Here is a 22165-nt window from a genome sequence, read left to right as displayed (position 1 = left end):
TTACGTTCCGTGTATCGGCTAAGGTAGCACTGGGAGAACCACTGTGATTGTGCCCCAGTTGAGCTGGGCGAGCGCCTCAGTGGAGAAAGCTAAAACTGACTGTCATGATGAGGCGAGAGCCGGTCGCTGTTTGAGAGGTTTTTTGCGAGTCCCTAAAGACTTATGCCGCTTAGAGCGAGGAGCCAGCTTTGTCTAGCCCAGGCGTGGATAGCGCCCCAAATTCGGCCTTCCGAAGAGTAGGGGCTTCACCAGAATTTAAAATTATAGAATTCTATGGCTAAGTGAGAGTGTTCAAGCATTATAAGTCCGGTTGCCTTGTTCGTTGTGTTGAGCGCCTCCCTAGATGGACCCAAAAATGGGAACAAGAGTGCTCAAGTTTATCCCGAACACCCCAGCACTCGTGGCATGGGGGCTGAAGCCGACGACTTGCCATCTCTCAGATTTGATAAACAGCCGCACAGAAGGTAATATTTTAAATTAACAAGCATTGCTTAGAGCATATGAACTAAGTTTTCAGTGCACAGGATAACAAAATGCAAGTCTACTCAAATATTACATCTTTGGAGCACTCACCCGCAATAATGCGGGCACCCTTCAGGACACTCTTATAATACATCTCGGGCGTGCGATGCTCCTCGCCCTGTGGTGGCACGTCCGTCACAAGCTTCTGGGCATCCATCTTGCCCCAGTGCACCTTTGCGCGGGCAAGGGCCCGACGGGCACCTTCAATATAGGCGGAGTGCTTGATGACTTCAACCCACGGGCACGCATCCACCAGCCGCCGCACCAGGCCGAAGTAGCTCCCAGGCATGGCCTCCTTAAGCCACATCCGAACTATGAGGCCCTTCATGGCCTGTTCGGCCACCTTGTGGAGCTCGAACAGCTGCTTCAGCTGGTCGCTAAGGGGCACCGGATGTCCGGCCTCAGCATACTGAGACCAGAAGACCTTCTCCGTCGAGCTCCCCTCCTCGGCCCTGTAGAAAGCGGCAGCATCGGACACGCTGCGGGGCAGATCTGTGAATGCTCCTGGAGAGCTCCGAATTTGGGTAAGTGATATGTAATTCACACTCACATGCTTACTTTGCATGAAAAACGCCTTACCCGCAGCTATTTTATTCAATGCCTCGACTTCCTAGAGGGCCTTATAGGCTTCGGCCTTAGCGGCTTTGGCACTCTCAAGAGCCGTCGCAAGCTCGGACTCTCGAGTCCTCGAGTCACGCTCCAAACTCTCATGTTTTTCCATGAGAGCCTGGAGCTCTTGCTGTACCTCCGCCACCCGCGCCTCCTGCTTCTCTCGCTCGGTGCGTTCTGCGGCCGCATTACGTTCGGCTGCGGACACCGCCTCCTTCAGGGTCACCACCTCGTTTATGGCCCCTGCTATATCCACGTTATCCTTGTCATTTTTCTTGCAACCAAATCATTTTCTTTAAGGTACAATTTTAATAAGGTATTACTCACCTTCCTTGTCCTCGAGCTGCTTCTTGGCACGGTCGAGCTTGTTCTCGGACCGCTCGAGGCTTTCCTTCAAAGTATTGACCTCCGCAGTCAGTGCGGCAGAGGTCAGCAGCACAGCCTGCAATCCCACATTGACATATTTTTATGACTCCTGCGTATATCTTTTTAGATCCTCAATCCGGCTTTTCTTTTCGAACACCGAACCGAGCATCAGGGGCTACTGTCTATGCGGTACTATTTTACATATATCAAAATTCTTACCTCAAGGCCTGTTAGAAGGCTGCTGCAGGCTTCGGTCAGCCCGCTCTTGGCGAGTTGAACCTTCTGAATCACCGCACTCATAACAGTGTGGTGTTCCTCTTCGATGGAGGCACCATTGAGCGCCTCCAACAAGCTATCCGGCGCCTCCGGTTGGACGGAGGCTGCCGACGTCACGGTCTTGCCCTTCTTACGAAGGGGCTGCCCGCCGGACTCCGGAACCGCTATGGGTTTCGGGGCCGAGTCCGGTGCAAAGTCCGGGAGGTTGTTCTGCGACACCTACGAGGCCTCCTCCTCCTGGTGGGTCCCTTCCCAGGATCCCACCTCGACATCGTCCGCATCACAGGGGGTGGAGGCGGTCGGAAGAGAATCCATATCCGACGCACCTAAGGACCCGCTCGATGAAGCGGGAAGATCATCCTTGGGCGGACTGCAGGGTTGTATGCGGCATTAGAAAGACATTATGCGGCGAAAGAAAACCCATGAAGTTATTCGGGAGTCCGGATACTTATGATCTCGCCAGGGGCTTGGCCCTTGGGGGCCAGTCCTCGTCGTTGTCACTGGCATTGGCGGAGCAGTCCGGGGAAAGAGTTTTTCCCTTGTTGGACCCTTCGGCCTCTCTTGTTGGGGAGGCCTTCCTTTTCTTCCCTCCCCCCGCTGGGGGAGAGGCTTTATTCTTCTCCTCCTCGCCTTTGTGAGAGGAGTCGGCCTCGGAGTCATCATCCGATAACACCTGAAAACGGGAACTCTTCCGAGTCCCCGTGGCCTTCTTCTTGGCCTTCTTCTCCGGCACCACGTGGGGTGCCGGAGCCAGCAGCCCCATTGAGCGGGAGTCCGCTGGGTCCTCTGGCAATGGGGCCGGACAGATAGTCTGCTCGGCCTTCGCCAGCCAGTCCTGTCAAAGGAGAGGGAGTTTAGATCCCGCATAGAGTCAAACTATGGAAAACAAGCGTCCCGTAAAGGACAAAATCACTTACCTCGTCAGCCGGACGCTGCGAGCTGAATCCGCGATCTTCGGTAGCGGATGCGGGAGCCTCGGCGCCCTTGAACAGCACCTTCCAGACATCTTCGTACGTAGTGTCGAAGAGCCCGCTCAAAGTCTGGTGCTGCACCAGATCGAACTCCCACATGTTGAAGCCCCGTCGTTGGCACGGGAGAATCCGGCAGATGAGCATGACCCGGACTACGTTGACAAGCTTGAGCTTCTTGTCCACTAGCTTTTGGATGCAGGCTTGGAGTCCGGTCAGCTCCTCCGAATCACCCCATGTCCTGCCGCTCTCTTTCCAGGAGGTGAGCCATGTGGGGATGCCAGATCTGAATTCGGGGGCCGCTGCCCATTCAGGGTCACGCGGCTCGGTGATGTAGAACCACCCCGATTGCCACCCCTTAATGGTTTCCACGAAAGTGCCCTCAAGCCAAGTAACGTTGGACATCCTGCCCACCATGGCGCCTCCGCACTCCGCTTGGCTTCGCTTCACAACCTTCGGCTTGACACTGAAGGTCTTGAGCCACAAGCCGAAGTGGGGCTGGATGCAGAGGAAGGCCTCACACACGACGATAAACGCCGAGATGTTGAGGATGAAATTCGGGGCCAGATCATGGAAATCCAGGCCGTAGTAGAACATGAGCCCCCGGACAAAGGGATGGAGTGGGAAGCCCAGTCCGCGGAGGAAATGGGGAAGAAATACTACCCTCTCATGGGGCCTGGGGGTGGGGATGAGCTCTCCCTCGTCGGGGAGCCGATGCGCGATGTTGCTGGACAAATATCCGGCGCTGCGCAGCTTCTGGATGTGCCCCTCCGTGACAGAGGAGGCCATCCACTTGCCTCCTGCTCCAGACATAGTTGGAGGAGGTTGAGGTGAGATGTGCGGACTTGGGCGCTGGAGCACGAGTTCACGGAGATGGATAAGCCAAGGAGGAAGAAGGTGCAGGTAAAAGGGTTAGATCTTTATCCCCTTATATGGGCGGACAAAAACATGTGTCCCCACCGGCCTGATAAAACTCGCTTATCTCCCAAGCGCCGCAATCAATGGCGCGGTTGGGTTACCCACGTCCGTATTGATGGGAATCCCGGAATAAAGGGAAACACGATCTCTGCTTCGACAAGACGTGCCAAGGAAACCGCTTCGCTAAACACGCTGAGGTGGTACAATAAAAGCGATTCAAGTAAAGGCTTGGTAGTAGTGTGACGTCACGCCACCGAATACGTCAGCAGATTGAACTTGTGTAAATATTATTCTCTCTATGGTGGTGCGTGGAATTTATTTTGCAGAGCCGGACACTATCCTGGTGTTCACAATCTTCCATAAATTATTCGGAGGAGGAACCCGCCTTGCAATGCCGAAGACAATATGCGCGCCGGACTCGTCGTCATTGAAGCCTGGTTCAGGGGCTACTGAGGGAGTCCTGGACTAGGGGGTGTCCGGATAGCCGAACTATCATCATCGGCCGGACTCCAAGACTATGAATATACAAGATTGAAGGCTTCGTCCCGTGTCCGGATGGGACTTTCCTTGGCGTGGAAGGCAAGCTTGGCGATATGGATATGTAGATCTCCTAACATTGTAACCGACTCTGTGTAACCCTAGCCCTCTCCGGTGTCTATATAAACCGGATGGCTTTAGTCCGTAGGACGAACAACAATCATACCATAGGCTAGCTTCTAGGGTTTAGCCTCCTTGATCTCGTGGTAGATCTACTCTTGTAACACACATCATCAATATTAATCAAGCAGGACGTAGGGTTTTACCTCCATCAAGAGGGCCTGAACCTGGGTAAAACATCGTGTCCCTTGTCTCCTGTTACCATCCGCCTAGACGCACAGTTCGGGACCCCCTACCCGAGATCCGCCGGTTTTGACACCGACATGTCCCTTATGTATTCCTCCGGGGTTACGGTCTCAATAATATTAGTTTCAACATTGATTGGATTACCTGAGATATATTGTTTGATTCTCTGACCGTTCACCACCCTCGAACTTGTGCCTTCGAAGTTGTTGATTTTTATGGCACCGGTACGATAGACTTCCTCGATAACGTAAGGACCCTCCCATTTAGAGAGAAGTTTTCCTGCAAAAAATCTTAAACGAGAATTGAATAGCAACACATAATCACCTACGTTAAACTCACGCTTTTGTATCCTTTTGTCATGCCATCTTTTCACTTTTTCTTTAAACAGCTTGGCATTCTCATATGCTTGGGTACTCCATTCATCAAGTGAGCTAATGTCAAATAACCTCTTGTCACCGGCAAGTTTGAAATCATAGTTGAGCTCTTTAATGGCCCAATATGCCTTATGTTCAAGTTCAAGAGGTAAGTGACACGCTTTTCCATAAACCATCTTATACGGAGACATACCCATAGGATTTTTATATGCAGCTCTATAGGCCCATAATGCATCATCAAGTTTCTTGGACCAATTCTTTCTAGATCTATTAACAGTCTTTTGCAAAATTAATTTGAGCTCTCTATTGCTCAATTCTACTTTACCACTGGACTGTGGGTGATAAGGAGATGCAATTCTATGATTAACATCATACTTAGCAAGCATTTTACGGAAAGCACCATGAATAAAATGTGAACCACCATCAGTCATGAGATATCTAGGGACTCCAAACCTCGGAAAAATAACTTCTTTAAGCATCTTAATAGAGGTGTTATGATCAGCACTACTAGTTGGAATAGCTTCTATCCACTTAGTAACGTAATCAACAGCAACTAAAATATGTGTATATCCATTAGAGGTAGGAAAAGGCCCCATATAATCAAGGCCCCAAACATCAAATGGTTCAATAACAAGAGAATAATTCATAGGCATTTCTTGACGTCTACTAATATTACCAATTTTTTAACATTCATCACAGGACAAGACAAATTTATGGGCATCTTTGAAGAGAGTAGGCCAATAAAAACCGGATTGCAATACCTTGTGTGCAGTTCTGTCTCCAGCCTGGTGTCCTCCATATGGTTCGGAGTGACACTTGCGTAGGATCTGTTCCTGTTCATGCTCAGGTACACAACGTCTAATAACACCATCTACTCCTTCTTTATAAAGGTGTGGGTCATCCCAGAAGTAATGTCTTAAATCATAAAAGAACTTTTTCTTTTGTTGGTATGTGAAACTAGGTGGTATAAATTTAGCAACAATGTAATTAGCATAATCAGCATACCAAGGAGCAGTACGAGAAGCATTAATGACCACTAATTGTTCATCAGGAAAGCTATCATCAATAGGTAGTGGGTCGTCAAGAACATTCTCTAGCCTAGACAAGTTGTCTGCAATGGGGTTCTCAGCTCCCTTTCTATCAATAATATGCAAATCAAATTCTTGAAGCAAGAGAACCCATCTAATAAGTCTAGGTTTAGCATCTTTCTTTTCCATAAGATATTTAATAGCAGCATGATCAGTGTGAATAGTGACTTTACAATCAACAATGTAAGGTCTGAACTTATCACAAGCAAATACAACTGCCAAGAATTCTTTTTTAGTAGTAGCATAATTTCTCTGGGCAGTATCAAGAGTCTTACTAGCATATTGAATAACATTTAATTTCTTATCAACTCTCTGCCCTAGAACAACACCTATAGCATAATCACTAGCATCACACATAATTACAAAGCGTAAATTCCAATCAGGTGGCTGAACAATAGGTGCAGTGATCAAAGCTTTCTTAAGTATTTCAAATGCTTCTACACAATCATCATCAAAGACAAACGGAATATCTTTTTGCAATAAATTATTCAGAGGTCTAGAGATTTTATAAAATTCCTTAATGAACCTCCTATAAAAACCGGCATGACCAAGGAAACTTCTTATAACTTTAATGTCCTTGGGACATGGCATCTTTTCAATAGCATCAACTTTAGCTTTATCAACTTCAATACCTCTTTCAGAAATTTTATGCCCCAAGACAATGCCTTCATTAACCATAAAGTGACACTTTTCCCAATTCAGGACGAGACTAGTGTCTTCATATCTCTGCAAAACTCGATCAAGGTTGCTCAAGCAATCATCAAAAGAGGATCCATAAACGGAGAAGTCATCCATGAATACCTCACAAATCTTTTCACAAAAGTCAGAGAATATAGCCATTATGCATCTTTTACAGGTAGCAGGTGCATTACATAAACCAAAAGGAATACGTCTCTAAGCAAAAGTACTGAAAGGGCAAGTAAAAGTAGTTTTTGATTGATCTTCCGCTGACACATGTATTTGAGAGAAACCAGAATAACCATCTAGAAAGCAGAAATGTGTATGTTTGGACAGTCTTTCTAGCATTTGATCAATAAAAGGTAAAGGGTAATGATCTTTCTTAGTATCTTTATTTAACTTACGGAAATCAATTACCATCCTATAACTTGTAATAATTCTTTGCGGAATCAATTCATCTTTATCATTAGGAACAACAGTAATACCTCCCCTTTTAGGGACGCAATGGACAGGGCTTACCCATTCACTATCAACAATGGGATAAATTATACCTGCCTCAAGGAGGTTTAGTATCTCCTTTCTTACAACTTCTTTCATCTTAGGATTTAAGCGTCATTGAGGATCTCTAACTAGTTTGGTATCTTTCTCCACTTTTATTTTGTGTTGGCATAGAGTGGGACTAATGCCCTTAAGATCATCCACAGTATATCCAATAGCAGCACGGTACTTCTTCGGAGTTTTCAATAATCTTTCCTCTTCCTGCTCTGAAAGGTTAGCACTAATAATAACATGATATATCTTCTTTTCATCAAGATAATCATATTTAAGATTATCAGGTAATGGTTTTAGCTCAAACACGGGATCACCCTTGGGTGGAGGAGGGTCCCCTAGGATTTCAACAGGCAAATTGTGTTTCAAAATAGGAACCTGTTGAAGGAATACTTCATCTATTTCCCTTCTTTCATTCATAAACATATCATTTTCATGGTCTAGCAAATATTGTTCTAACGGATCAGAAGGAGGTACGGCAATAGAAGATAGACCAATTATTTCATCTTTACTAGGTTATTCTTTATCATGGGGTTGTCTATGAAACTTAGCAAAATTAAACTCATGAGTCATATCATCCAAGCCAATCATGACAACATCCTTTTCACAATCAATCTTAGCATTAACAGTATTCAAGAAGGGTCTACCAAATATAATGGGACAAAAGCTATCTTGTGGGGAACCAAGAACATGAAAATCAGCAGGGTGTTTAACCTTCCCACATAAGACTTCAACATCTCTAACAATCCCAAATGGTGAAATAGTATCTCTATTAGCAAGCTTAATTGTAACACCAATATCTTCTAACTCGGTGGGTGCAATATCATGCATAATTTCTTCATATAAGGAAAAAGGTATTGCACTAGCACTACCACCCATATCACATAAGCCATGATAACAATGATCTCCTATTTTAACAGAAATAACAGGCATGCCTACAACGGGTCTATGTATCTTAGCATCGGGTCTAGCAATATTAGCAGCTTCATCACAGAAATAAATAACATGCCCATCTCTATTATCATCCAAGAGATATTTAACCATAGAAATACTAGGTTCAACTTTAATTTGCTCAGGAGGTGTATATGTTCTAGTATTACTCTTATGAACAACAGTTGAAGCTTTAGCATGATCCTTCATTCTAACAGGAAAAGGTGGTTTCTCAACATAAGTAGTAGGAACAATAGGATCATTATAAGTGATAGTCTTTTCTTCAACTGCAATAGGTGCAACTACTTTTACTTCAATGGGAGGATTATATTCAAACCACTTCTCCTTAGGGAGATCAACGTGAGCAGCAAAAGATTCACAGAAGGAAGCTACTATTTTAGAGTCAAGTCCATATTTAGCGCAAAATCCACGAAAAGCATCGGTATCCATAAAAGATTTAACACAATCAAACTTAGGTGTTATACCTAACTCCTTACCATTGTCGAAACCCCAATCTTCAGAGTTGCATTGAATTCTTTCCAATAAATCCCACTTGAATTCAGTAGTCTTCAGCATATAAGAACCAACACAAGAAGTATCGAGCATGGTGCAACCATTGAGAGAAAGCCGAGCATAAACATTTTGAATAATCATTTCTCTTGAGAGCTCATGATTGGGGCATGAATATAACATTGACTTAAGCCTCCCCCAAGCTTGAGCGATGATATCTCCTTCGCGAGGCCAGAAATTATATATGTAATTACGATCATGGTGAACAAGATGCATAGGATAGAACTTCTGGTGAAATTCCAACTTCAATCGTTTATAGTTCCAAGATCCCGTATCATCACATAGCCTATACCATGTCAATGTGTCTACCTTCAAAGATAAAGGGAAAACCTTCCTCTTAACAACATCATCGGGAATACCTGCAAGCTTAAATAATCCACAAACTTCATCCACAAAGATAAGGTGTAAATCGGGATGCAATGTTCCATCTCCTGCAAAGGGATTAGCTAACAGTTTCTCTATCATACCCGAAGGAATTTCAAAGTAAACATTTTCAATAGGTTCAGTAGGTTGAGGAGCAACTCTTTGCTCTTCTGGTCGGGGTGAAGATACCCCGAACAAGCCCCTCAAACGATTAGTTTCCATAGTAACAAGTGACAAAAAATTTCAGCACACTATATAAATGTTTCCTTACCAAGTTCCACTCACCAAAGGCGCTTCACTCCCCGGCAACGGTGCTAGAAAAGAGTCTTGATGACCCACAAGTATAGGTGATCTATCGTAGTCCTTTCAATAAGTAAGAGTGTTGAACCCAACGAGGAGCAGAAGGAAATGACAAGCGGTTTTCAGTAAGGTATTCTCTGCAAGCACTGAAATTGTAGGTAAAAGATGGTTTTGTGATAAGATAATTTGTAACGAGTAACAACCAATGAAAGTAAATAAAGTGCAGCAAGGTGGCCCAATCCTTTTTGTAGCAAAGGACAAGCCTGGACAATTTCTTATAATGAGAAAAGCGCTCCTGAGGACACATGGGAATTATCGTCAAGCTAGTTTTCATCACGCTCATATGATTCGTGTTTGGTACTTTGATAGTTTGATATGTGGGTGGACCGGTGCTTGGGTACTTCCCTTACTTGGATAAGCATCCCACTTATGATTAACCCCTATTGCAAGCATCCGCAACTACAAAAGAAGTATTAAGGTAAACCTAAGCATAGCATGAAACATATGGATCCAAATCAGCCCCTTACGAAGCAACGCATAAACTAGGGTTTAAGCTTTTGTCACTCTAGCAACCCATCATCTACTTGTTACTTCCCAATGCCTTCCTCTAGGCCCAAATAATGGTGAAGTGTCATGTAGTCGATGTTCACATAACACCACTAGAGGAGAGACAACATACATCTCATCAAAATATCGAACGAATACCAAATTCACATGACTACTAATAGCATGCCTTCACACATGTCCTCAGGAACAAACGTAACTACTCACAAAGCATATTCATGTTCATTATCAGAGGGGTATTAATATGCATTAAGGATCTGAACATATGATCTTCCACCAAGTAAACCAATTAGCATCAACTACAAGGAGTAATCAACACTACTAGCAACCCACATGTACCAATTTGTGGTTTTGATACAAGATTGGATACAAGAGATGAACTATTGTTTTGAAAGGGGATGGTGCTGGTGAAGATGTTGATGGAGATTGACCCCCTCCTAGTGAGAGTATCATTGGTGATGACGATGGTGATGATTTCCCCCTCCCGGAGGGAAGTTTTCCTGGCAGAACAGCTCCGTCGGAGCCCTAGATTGGTTCCACCAAGGTTCCACCTCGTGGCAGCAGAGTTTCATCCCGTAAGCTTGCTTATAATTTTTTCCAGGGTAAAAGACCTCATATAGCAGAAGATGGGCACCGGAGGGCCACCAGGGGGCCCAGGAGACAGGGGGCGCCCCCCACCCTCCTGGCTAGGGTATGGGCCCCCTACGGTACTTTCTTTGCTCAATAATTCTTATTAAATCCAAAAATGACTTTCGTGGAGTTGCAGGTCTTTTGGAGCTGTGCAGAATAGGTTTCCAATATTTACTCCTTTTCCATCCAGAATCCCAGCTGCCGGCATCCTCCCTCTTCATGATAAACCTTGTAAAATAAGAGAGAATAGCCATAAGTGTTGTGACATAACATGTAATAACAGCCCATAATGCAATAAATATCGATATAAAAGCATGATGCAAAATGGATGTATCAGTGCCTCTGCTTTGCAGATGATTCTGCTCAAACGCTCACGGACAAAACCAATGAAGCCTGGCAGACGCATGGCTTGTCACGTACCAGGCACACGGTCCTGCCTTTGGCATTGTAACACACTATTCTACATGCCACACAGGCATCTAGAACAGTTCGGGTCTACGTTCGTGTCTCTTTGTGTTCCAAATGATTCTGTTGACTCTCTCAATCCAAGAGACATTGTCCTTAAAAGCACGGGCAAGAACTCTGTACAACCACGGTTTTGTACCAAGGAGCCAGTGTCAAACGCATCGAAGTGAAGCAACGAGGACCACGCTTTTACTAATAGAAGAAGCACTCTATCGGCTGGCGTTGCTCCTTTGTCAGGCGCACAGTAGGACGGCTGTGGAAGGCACGTTTTTCAGGCAGAGAACGAACGTCACGATGCCACGACAAGGTGAAAGCATGGTTGTATAGATGCACTATTGAACAGTCACGGCTTTGATTATACAATATGCATTGTTAAACACGCAGACCAGGCATGGGTGTGCCCCTCCGAGTTTTCATTTTTCATGACACATACATACATTAAAAGAATGTGTTCCACGCCGGAAGAACGGGTGTGAAGCACACAAAGGCATCGTGCGATATTATATAGAGTCATGTTAACTTGTGTCTGTCTTCCGAACGATTCCGTCGACTCGTTCGAACGGAGAGGCACGGGACATAAACACATGGAGGCATGGTGTGGTATTACATAGAGTCCCGTCTGTGTGTTTACCATGCAACCGTGAGAGTCACGGTTGAACACTCACCAGTGGCATGGCCTGTGCCTCTGATATTTTTCTCCGCCGAGTAAAAATACATAAAGAAACAAAAGGCGTTCTTATTTAAATTTGTTTTGTTTCTGTAACTGCAACAAATTAACTTACAAGCCGTTCTTATAACCACAGCACGAGAAAATAAACAATCGACACCAGCCCGCCCTCCCCACCGATCACTTGCTATTTCATCGCTCCACGTGCAGCCTTGTTTTTGAATGTTCAGCGATCCATTCTTCCTTCTCGACCCTTGTGCAACCCCACCCTACTGCATAGCTATTCAACCTATTTACATGTAATATTAATATTCATACATAAAAACAAAGCAAAAGATTGCGGTCATCACTGCTTTTTGCTTACGTCCTGTTTAAGCTGCATTATTACCTTTTATTTTTTCTATTCGTACTGCTCTCCGGTACCAAAAAGTATCCACTCAGACCTTTCCTTTCGGAAAATGGACTGCACAGATTCTGTGCCTTGTCCTGGGCTTCCTTGCATGCATTCTATGTGCCTAGCTTGTGTGATGTTCGATTCTGGCGTAGATGCAAGACTTTGGTAAATGCTCCCTGCTGTCAGTGGGGTCGTTGGAGTTGCTGGCGTCTGATGTCTTCCTCCTAGGCTTGGAGTGCATTGTCCTGAGCCGTTTGATGTCCTCGATGGTATTGTCGGTGTTGTCAGCCATTTCATTGACCTTGCCCTCTTCTCCTGCTACGATTTCCTCTGCTCCTCTTCAATCCTCATCCTCTCCTGTACTTCTGGGTTATCCGGGCAGTTTGTTTTCCTGTGACCCTTTAATCCACAACGGTCGCACTTGGATGTGGCTTTGTTGCCTTTTCCTTTCTTCTCAGAACCAGCTTTGATTCGATCTCCTTTTTTCGTTCCCTTTGAGCCACTCATGGGAGGGTTCTTGAAAGTTTCGGCAAGAATGCATGTGTCTGGTTCCTCAGCAAGTGCCGCCATGACTTTTATTTTCATATCTACCATACACTCATGCAGAACATTGTGTGCCTTCTCTTTTCTGCAAGCATTTGAACAGATATCCGACAACTCAGCGTAAGCGAGGCCGAATCTCATAGTTTCATCTTCTTGTGTGGTCATGCTATCACCTTGACTTGTACATAGAACTTTCAGACTCTCTGATAGATTCCTGGTCCATCTCGGGATGACAAAGGATTTTCGAAGTTGATCGATCATGCCTATTTGGTCCATCACCTTAAGCACATGGCAGCACTGAATGCCATCCCTACTCATTTTCTTGCAACTGCAACTGTATATTTCTTTTTGCTCATCCACATCTACCCTGAACTCAGACCTGTCAAATTCCTCACCCGGATATGGTTTCCACACTTTTTGTCTAGGCTCAGTAATCTTTTTTTTAAAATACTGCCTCCCCTTTGCCAGGTCAGAGCACTTGAAGTAAGTCCGGTTCCATAGCTTCAGCTGGAATTTCCTGAAAATTTCATTGGTGTATACTTGACTTGCTTGTCTTTCAATCGGCAAACCCGTCTCTAGTGATGGCGCCTTCTCTTATGTTCGGTGTCTTTTCTTGTCAAGCGTGGCGAGGCAATTTTATTGAATCATGTGATACGCATCAACAAACCTTTTTATAGTGTCCTTGTGGTCAACGTAATTCTTCCACATCGAATTCGTGCTCTCACTACGAGTGGTTGTTGACGAGAAAGGATAGAAGCAGTCCTTGAAGTAAGCCGGCACCCAAAAATTTCTGAGTTCCCATAGCGTGTTCAGGTGTTTGTTGCCTTCCACCTTGTGCGCAGAAATTGCCGCTTTCCAGGCACGCTCAAACTCGTCTTGATTTAGTGAGTTTTTGACAATTCAAAATAAATCATCAGACATCCCTGGGTGCTGCGCAAACGCTGCTGCGTTATTTTCCTTTAGGTTCTTCCTAATATGCCACCAGCAAAACCTATGCCTCGTTCTCGGAAGAGCTTCCTTTATTGCAGTCTTCATTGCCTGGTCCTGGTCTGTTATTATGTATTTCGGCTCCTTACCTCCCATTGCCTCTACAAACGTGTTTAGGAGCCACTTGAATGGCCCTATTTTCTCATCCTTCAATAGGCCTACTCCAAACAGGACGGTCGACCCATGGTTGTCGACACCTATAATTGGTGCAAATGGTAAGCCATATATATTCGTAGAGAATGTCGTGTCAAAAGACACGAAATCTCCATATAGCTCATAATTCATCTTGCACAAGGAGTCTGTCCAGAACAGGCTCCGCACTACGTTGTTCTTTGTCTCTTCCACATGGTGGAATCTAGGCCTCCGCCTCTGCATATCGGCAAACAGTTTCATGGTGTCCTTGATATCAGTGGTGTGCTTTCCAGCTCTGTCCTGGCATGCAATGTTGCGTATGTCAATTGTGTCGAACATAATTTCTGCCTCGGTTTCCCCATGGCAGTAAAAATCTGCATAACCTTCCTCGGTTCTAACCTCGCCTTCTGCAGCACTTGTATAAATAATTTCTCCTGAGGTGTCATCTTCTTATAGCATCTCATGAACTTCAGCATCCAATCTGATGGCTGAAGTTGCTGGTTGTGCTCTAGGCGCACGTTCTTCAGATACCATTTCCTCCTATCTACATCCCTCTTGGTTGTTATTTGGACTGGGCAGCTTGTCCGGATCAAGCAATTGCTCCTTCTCTCCTTAACATGTCTCTCCGTTGTTTTATTCTGCCCTTCCTTGATGCACTGAAACACCTGCTTGTCAAGCTGCTGATCATACGTCGATCTTCTGCTCGTTGATCGCTTGGCAGCAAAGCCAACCTTTCTCGCATATCTGCAGAAAAAGAAAAAGCACTCATCCAATGATCCGAATACCATACCACCCTCTAGTTCGAGCGCTTCGGTCACCTCCTGAATCGTTGGGTATATGCCTTCTTTGAACATGTCGTCCATTTCTTTCTCTACAATGGTCGGCGGAGCCATGGTGATTCTGTCTATTGTGTCTTCATTCGTCTGATCGCATTCACTTCTGACGACATCAGTTTCATCGCCAGCCACAGGTCCACTTACAGCGGAGCTGCTGCTGCTCTGTTGTTTGTCACACGCAGCAGCGTCATTTCTGCATGGCATGGTCAAATCCATAAATGAGTCTGCCTCTCCACTGTCGCATTGTGCAATGCTGCTCCCTGTTTCTCCGGCACTTGTGCAACCAAGGGACTGTGCTGCTTCTACCATACAATCCGTGCTGGCACTGTATGCTACTTGTTGCTATGAATGTTGCGTTCCCTTCGAAATGGATGGAGAACTATGATATTTCTTTGCCGCATCTGTTATCCTCTCCGCCGAATCCTGAACATATGGCATGAAACAGAATTAGATATCCAAAGAAGCATATGCATTTTTTTAATTTCTAAACAAAAGATTTACATGACTCATCAGGGCTCATCTGGTATACCAAAACCATATATACCCGTGCCTCTTCACCAAGTATAAGCGGTACACCAGAAGCACTGTTCACATTACACCCATCAGCAGGAACGTGACCATGCTACACACACATCTGGACAAAGAGGCACAGATGTGCTTCTGCTTACACCATACAACCGGAGAGGCACAACAACATCCTATACAATAGAACAACTGCACATACAGCCGTACCAGACGAACAGCCGTCCTCCTATTTTGCACTTTACCCTGTTCTTCCATAAAACTGTTTGTGTGTTGAATTGAAAAAGCATAGTTCCAACGTCACCTTTGTTTTCCCATGCCTCTCTTGTCCAGCAAATCTTGGCGACAACCTCCGTGCATTGGTAATTTCGCTAACGATTCTGAATGCCATCGGAGATCCTTTGGAAGGATCCCTCATGTTGAACGCCACAGGTGATCCTTTCAAAGGATCTTGCCTTATGTTTTCATCGATCCGTGGACTGCCGCGATACTTGCTTCCTTGCTCGTACACCTGCTTGTGCAGGATACTACAGTTTAAATATACCAGACGAAAACAAAGAAAAAATTGCTCACAAAAAATATACATTTGCTTTAAATGTTGTTGCACATTCGTATTTGTTGTCACCTGTATTGCTTTCTGGTGCTGCTAAACAGTAAAGTTTATTCGTACTATGTTTGACTTTGTCATTGGTCTCTTCTTGCTTGTGCAGACCGTACCGAATCCTTGAACACCAATGCTTTTGTTGCCAATGATCCTTCTGCTTGCATCAACGCAAATTCTATTACCCTGTACCGCTTCATTATGACCGCCTTCAAACGTTGGGGCGTCACAACGTCCGCTCTGTTTAGTGGTCGCACATAAAACACAACGCCCGCTTCATTATTGCACGTAAAACTTCCACGTACGTTCAAAGCCAGCGTTTGAAGTTTTCGTCGTTACCTGCACAATCTGCTTAGTGGAGTCTCTGCTGCTTAGAATGCTCCTCTTCGCAGGTGTCTGCTGCACACCATGCTCCTGGTTGGGACGTTTGCCAAGAACTTGTATCTCACTCTTGACTCCAATTACTCCAGCCCGCATGGCATGTGCGTGTTTGACAGCATCTGCATCCTTGATCTTCTTCTCATTTTGTAGTGATTTTTTTCTTCCACCTCTCGATACTCAACTGCATAGTAGATGCACAGGATAAACAGATATTACAGCATTCATCCAGGATATATTAATCATTTTTGTTGTTCTTAATGATCTACTAATTGGTGTTCTCAGTGGTGGCACCTTGACAGCAAACGCCCCAGAAATAAAAGACCAAACCCTAATGTTCAACTGCCTTACTATAATCTGCCTCCCATAATCCTTACCGATGCCGTTCAAAGACCGACCGTCCCTGTTGTCCTGACAAGGTGACGCACTCCTGAACATCTGCCCAAAAAAGAGACGTAATAAATATAAAGGTTATAAACCTGCAGTATCAGTGTTGAAAATTTTCAAAGTCGATCTCAATCTTTCTTACTAACGTATTACACTTACCATGCAACAGAGATATATTTTTACTTCTATATAATTGACATATATAGATATATACATATTTTAATTTTTAATTAAACTACAACCTCAGCCAAAGTGAGATCCTCTGATGCTAGTTTGCTTGTGCAACACTTAACACAAAGATAACCATTCAAACCTAACAAAAGTAAGAAGCTCATATTACAAGGACGAGAGTGCACAAAACAAAAAACAAACGCAAATCAGAGCTACAATGTAAAACTAAATAGTTTTATTCTATGAATCCCGACCACAAGAAATTCATCCACGAATTGAATCTTGTGTATGAGGAATCGCCACGCAAAGGTGCGTTGATAATTTTTTTACTAACCTTTGATTGCCGAATCTTATGTGCTAATTGTTCGAAACTCACACCTTTCTAAATTGTGGGGGGATCTGCTTCCCTGAAGTATGTCAGCGATCTCCTTCAATGATTTTGAATCTGGGAGAGAGAGAAAAGAGAAAGAGAGACGGAGAGAGAGAGAAAGATAGAGAGAGAGAGAGAAAGAAAGAGAGAGGCTACTTCAATTTTTTGTGTGCAGGAGAAGAATAACCTGATAGGTGGGGTGAGTTTTGGGACGCATGAGAGATGCACATGTTTTTTCGGCATGATGAGATGTGGTAGGTCGACTTCACTTGACCGTTGACGAGACTGACAAGTGTCTCTCAGTTACTAATTCCTCTAAGTCTCTCACTAACTTGTGGGGTCGGCCTTATATGAGTCCTACGAGGAGCACCTCCATCTGGGTGAGAAAATGTGGTAGGTGGACTTCGAAGTCATACTGACATGTGGGCTCTCAAATAGTTCCTCCAAGTATTTGACTAACTTGTTGGGTCATCCGCAAGATGAGTTCCAGATCTCTCTCCATCTAGCATCGGTGGCGACAGGCGAGGCACATTCTAGCTCTCCAAAGGAAAGCCAATCCTGATCCATCCGCAGAGTTCGCTCGTCACTGAAAAATTATCGGTCACCTTCATCTCACTTGCCGTGGATCTCCTGTTCAGGTAATCCATTGCATCATCACCATGATTATGCCACCGATTCAACGTTTGAACAAAAAAATTACATGTGCTAGCAATTCCGCGGGCTGTGTACACACCGCATCTGCGCAACACAGCAGGTGGGGCGCGATTTGAATATCAGTTCCGGATCCAATTATCTTCAGCTGGTCCGTACTCAAACTGTTGTGCCGTCTTAATAGTAGAAGGATTATGGATTTAAAATTAGGACTCAGCTGACCTCATTTTAATCATGCCAACTGCATGCTTGCACCGTGGTTTTGCTAAGTTGAGTTATATCTCCAGCCATGGAAAACTTAAGAACTCTCGTGACCACATCTTATATTAGTTGCAGAGCTCAATGAAACTGCAATCAAAATTCTCTATCCTGATCCCTAACATGAGGTCACAGGTCAAATGATTGTATAGATCCGATCCAAAGGACTTACGTCCCTTTTTGCAAAGCAATTACTAACTTAGAGTTAGAAACCGTCTTACATGGACCAAGCTGTTGCTGATGGTCTCACATGGACTGCTAACAACTGTCTTACATAGCTGACCTAGTAACGATGATGTCTCGTGACCTCTTATGTAGAGTTCGATGAGATGGACTCCACCCCATAGCTATCGGAGACTTAGTCCCAGTGTGTCGATGGCACAGAGATTGTCACCTAAGATTTCATGGTTCATGACCAGCTAGAAACAGAGAGACTAAGGATCGAGTTAAAACGTGCAGCACACAAAAAGCTTGTTGAGGAGTATAGGGCAAAGAAGCAGCTTGCTGCCTCGAAGTAGGTGTTTTTTATCATTCATCTCGCGTGTGTCGTTGAAATTTCTTTGGAAATCAATGCCTCTCATTCTAGCTGCATTTTTAATCACAGCTTAAATATTTGTCTCTGTTTTGGTGACTCAGTGTTTGTATGTAAGCTTCTGCCAGAAAAGCATGTGGTTCAACAATACATTTGCTAAAGGTCATTTCTTATCTTTGTCCACAGAGCTGTTACAATGGGTGAATATGAAGAAGAGTTCAGCACAAAACTTCGCTTCCAGAAATTCATTACTGACTGTAAAAAGCTAACAGAACCACAAAAGCAGCTTGTCAGAGATATTGGATTTGGATACCTTCTAGATCTGTGCTATCATGAGATTCCAAGGTGTTTCGTTCGCTGGCTTGTTCGCTATTTTGATTGCCCTTCTAGGTGTTTCATACTTCCTAGTGGATACAAATTCCTCATCAACTCGTACACCATGCACCAGATCTTAGGAATTCCACTGGGCCGGCAGATTCTCCCTAGAAAATGCTCAAAAGCTTTCAGATGTCAGGTTAAGTCTGAAACTCGGTGTGCTGGGCATGCTCCATACATCAGAGAGTTAACTGATCTCATAACCCCAGAACTGACAAGAGAAGTGTTTCAATGGGTTTTCGTGATGTTTGCAACAGCGGTATTTCTATGCCCAATGACATATGACTGCGTTAGCCCCGACTACTTAGCAACTCTAGAAGGACCAGCAAGTAACATATCATCATATGATTGGTCCAATGTTGTAACAGAGAAACTGGTGGCATCACTCCAGACCTTCAAGGACAAAGGATTGTAAGTGCATCTAGTGCCCCTTAGTGATTTTGGTGTATTGAAGACTTACAGGTTAAGGGATTGATGCGTTTGTGAGTGTACACAGGTCTATAAGTCTATGAGGAGTTTGATATTTACAGAGAAAGTCGACCCCTAAAATGAAGTTCTTCAACTGAAGACTTTGGATTTCTGAAGATTTTGAAAGTGAAGAAATAGGTGTGACCTTGAAGACTTGGCAATCATTCGAGGAACATGAAGCGTGAAGACTCTGTATTTCATTGTTTCATTTTCTCTTTCTTGAGTCATAGGAACCACCGTACTGTTAAAGGGGGTCGAGGAAATAATAAGGAAAATTTTCCAAGTGATGCTCAACTCAAAATCCTACACCTATCAATCCCTTCGAGTGAAGCCATTGGAAATCTCTCACAGTTCATTCATATTCTTCAGTGACAGAGATGAAGTTCTTCTGGTCTCTAAGGAATTTGTTCTGACTGAGGAGTTAGGAATTCACCAGTGCGGATTGCCTACACAATGAGGAACATGATAGCCCGGAGGAATTTGAGAGTCAAATATTCCGACCGTTGATGTGTTATGCGCCAGCTGTCCCAAAATATCTACCCACCTAATGGTCATATCATACAAGGGCATTTATGTCTTATCATGTCGGGCTGCTCCCCGGCTATAAATAGCCGCCCCCTACAACCACTAGTTGGTTGGCTGCTCCGAGAGAAACTGAACTTGTCATTTGAGAGCATCCCATCCTCCGAGGACTTTGAGCGAAAATCATCAAGTGAGGAAAACCCAAACCCAAACCTACAAAACCCCAAAGTGATTGAGCATCACTGAAGAGATTGATCCTGCGTGGATTCGATGCTTGTTACCTTTGAAAAATGTGCTCCTTCGAGACGGTTAGGCGTCAAGGTCTAGAGCATCCAAGAGGAATTGTGGATAGCCGAGTGACCGAGTTTGTGAAGGTTCGGAAGTCACCTGAAGACTTACCACGAGTGATTGGGCGAGGTCTATGTGACTTTAGCTCAAGGAGAATATGGTGAGGACTGTGTGTCCGGGACTGGGTATCCTCAAGTTTAAATACTCAGCCGCTCCAACCAGATGTACAATTGAGACAGCAGTTGGAACTGGTCTACCAAATCACTGTCCTCACCGAGCTTACTAGTTCTATTTACTAAACTCTTTTAATTCCTCATTTCACCAGTTGTGTGCTTGTTCATATCTATTTGAAGACTTTGACTGAAGACTTTCTCAATTTCCTCAGTTCAATTTCTTCAGTCTGTTCGTCTTCATCCTGTGTTATCATGTGTTTACGCTTTCTGTACTCTGTGCTTGTCTTCATTTCATCATGATGATTGTGCTTGTGTTATGTTATGTTTACTTCTGAGTACTTATTTCCGCTGCAATTAGTTCTTCGCTAAGGAATTTCCTCACCAGCAAATTCCTCAATGAAGAATTCATAAAAATCGCCTATTCACCCCCCCCTCTAGTCGATATAACGCACTTTCAATTGGTATCAGATCAAGGTACTCCCTTGTTCTGTGTGGTTTTGGTTTAACCTCCTGGAGTTTTAGTTATGTCGACCGCAGGTATGATCAAGGTCTCTGCTGGGTGTCCTACCTTCGATGGAACAGACTACCCCTATTGGAAGAATAAGATGCGAATGCATCTTGAGGCAATTGATAACGATCTCTGGTATGTTGTGGAAAATGGTGTTCCCTCAATCACACCTTCCCTGAATGCTGCTGATGTGAAGAGATTCAAGAACTCGATTCTCAAGCGAAGAACATCATATGTGGCCATCTGAGCAAAGGGAAATATGGTAGAGTGAGTGCTTTGGAAACTGCTAAGCTTATCTGGGACAGGCTCTCCAAAGTAAATGAAGGAGTCTCATGTCAACGTGACTCTCGTGTTGACGTTCTTCACAATCTCTTCAACCGCTTCAAAAGACTCGACAATAAAATGTTCAGCAAACCTTCGATCGCCTCACTGATATCTCAAATGAGCTTCAAGCGCTTGGCGCCACTAACATCACCGACCATGAGGTGGTGAAGAAATTGCTGAGATCGCTCGATTCTTCATTTGACACTCTGGCACTAATGATTCAAGAGCGTGCTGATTACAAGTCACTTGATCCTGCTGATATCCTCGAGAGGCTAAACACTCATGAGTTCCAGCTTGCTGAGAAGAGAGATCTATATGGTTCGAGCTATGGCAAACCACGTGCTCTGAAGGCCAAGGCAGTCTCTGAGTCTGAAGAAGAGGACTCCGCTAGCAGCCTTGGTGATCCTGAAGAACTGAGCCAGGAACTAGCACTGCTCCTGAAGAAATTTTAGAAATTCTCAAGACGTGGTTGCTTTGGAAAATCCTCAAGGAGCAAAGATTCCTCATCCAATCACTACAAGAAGAGGCTATGCCACAAATGCAAGAAACCTGGTCACTACATTCAAGATTGTCCTCAGTGGGATAAGGAATTCAAGAAGAAGAAATACAAGCATTATAGTTCAGATGATACCAAGAAGAAGAAGAAATCTTCAAAGTCTTCATCATCACAATCCTCGAAGTTTTCATCTCACAAGAAGATCAACTCCAAGAAGGCTCGGGCATTCATTGGCAAGGAAATGGACTCTGAGGCTGAATCTGAGGAACATGAGGACGAGGAGGCATCTGAGGAGTCCATGTCTGGTGTGGCGAGCCTAGCACTCGCTACTGCATTCGTCAGCAAGTCTATCTTCAATTCTGAAGAAAATGGCTTCACCAACAAGGCTGATGAAGGCAATGATGACTACGCTCCCACCTATTGCTTCATGGCAAAGGGTGCCAAGGTAACTAAATACGCCTCCTCTGAATCTAGTGAGGATGAATCGGATGAAAATCTCAAGCCCAGTTACTCTAAACTTGCTAAGATTGCTGTAAAACAACAAAAGGCTTTTGAAAAGTTTCAAAACA

General features: G+C 44.4%; 1 pseudogene; it reads right to left on the bottom strand.

Moving 5' to 3' along the window:
* Window positions 1–22165, bottom strand: part of LOC119361249 — a 60874-nt pseudogene that overhangs the window by 17939 nt on the left and 20770 nt on the right.

This window comes from Triticum dicoccoides, chromosome 2B (genome assembly GCF_002162155.2).
Source record: "Triticum dicoccoides isolate Atlit2015 ecotype Zavitan chromosome 2B, WEW_v2.0, whole genome shotgun sequence".
Classification (NCBI taxonomy): Eukaryota; Viridiplantae; Streptophyta; class Magnoliopsida; order Poales; family Poaceae; genus Triticum; species Triticum dicoccoides.
The sequence above is the reverse complement of the archived record's forward strand: the minus strand, read 5'-3'. Positions and strand labels throughout refer to the sequence as shown.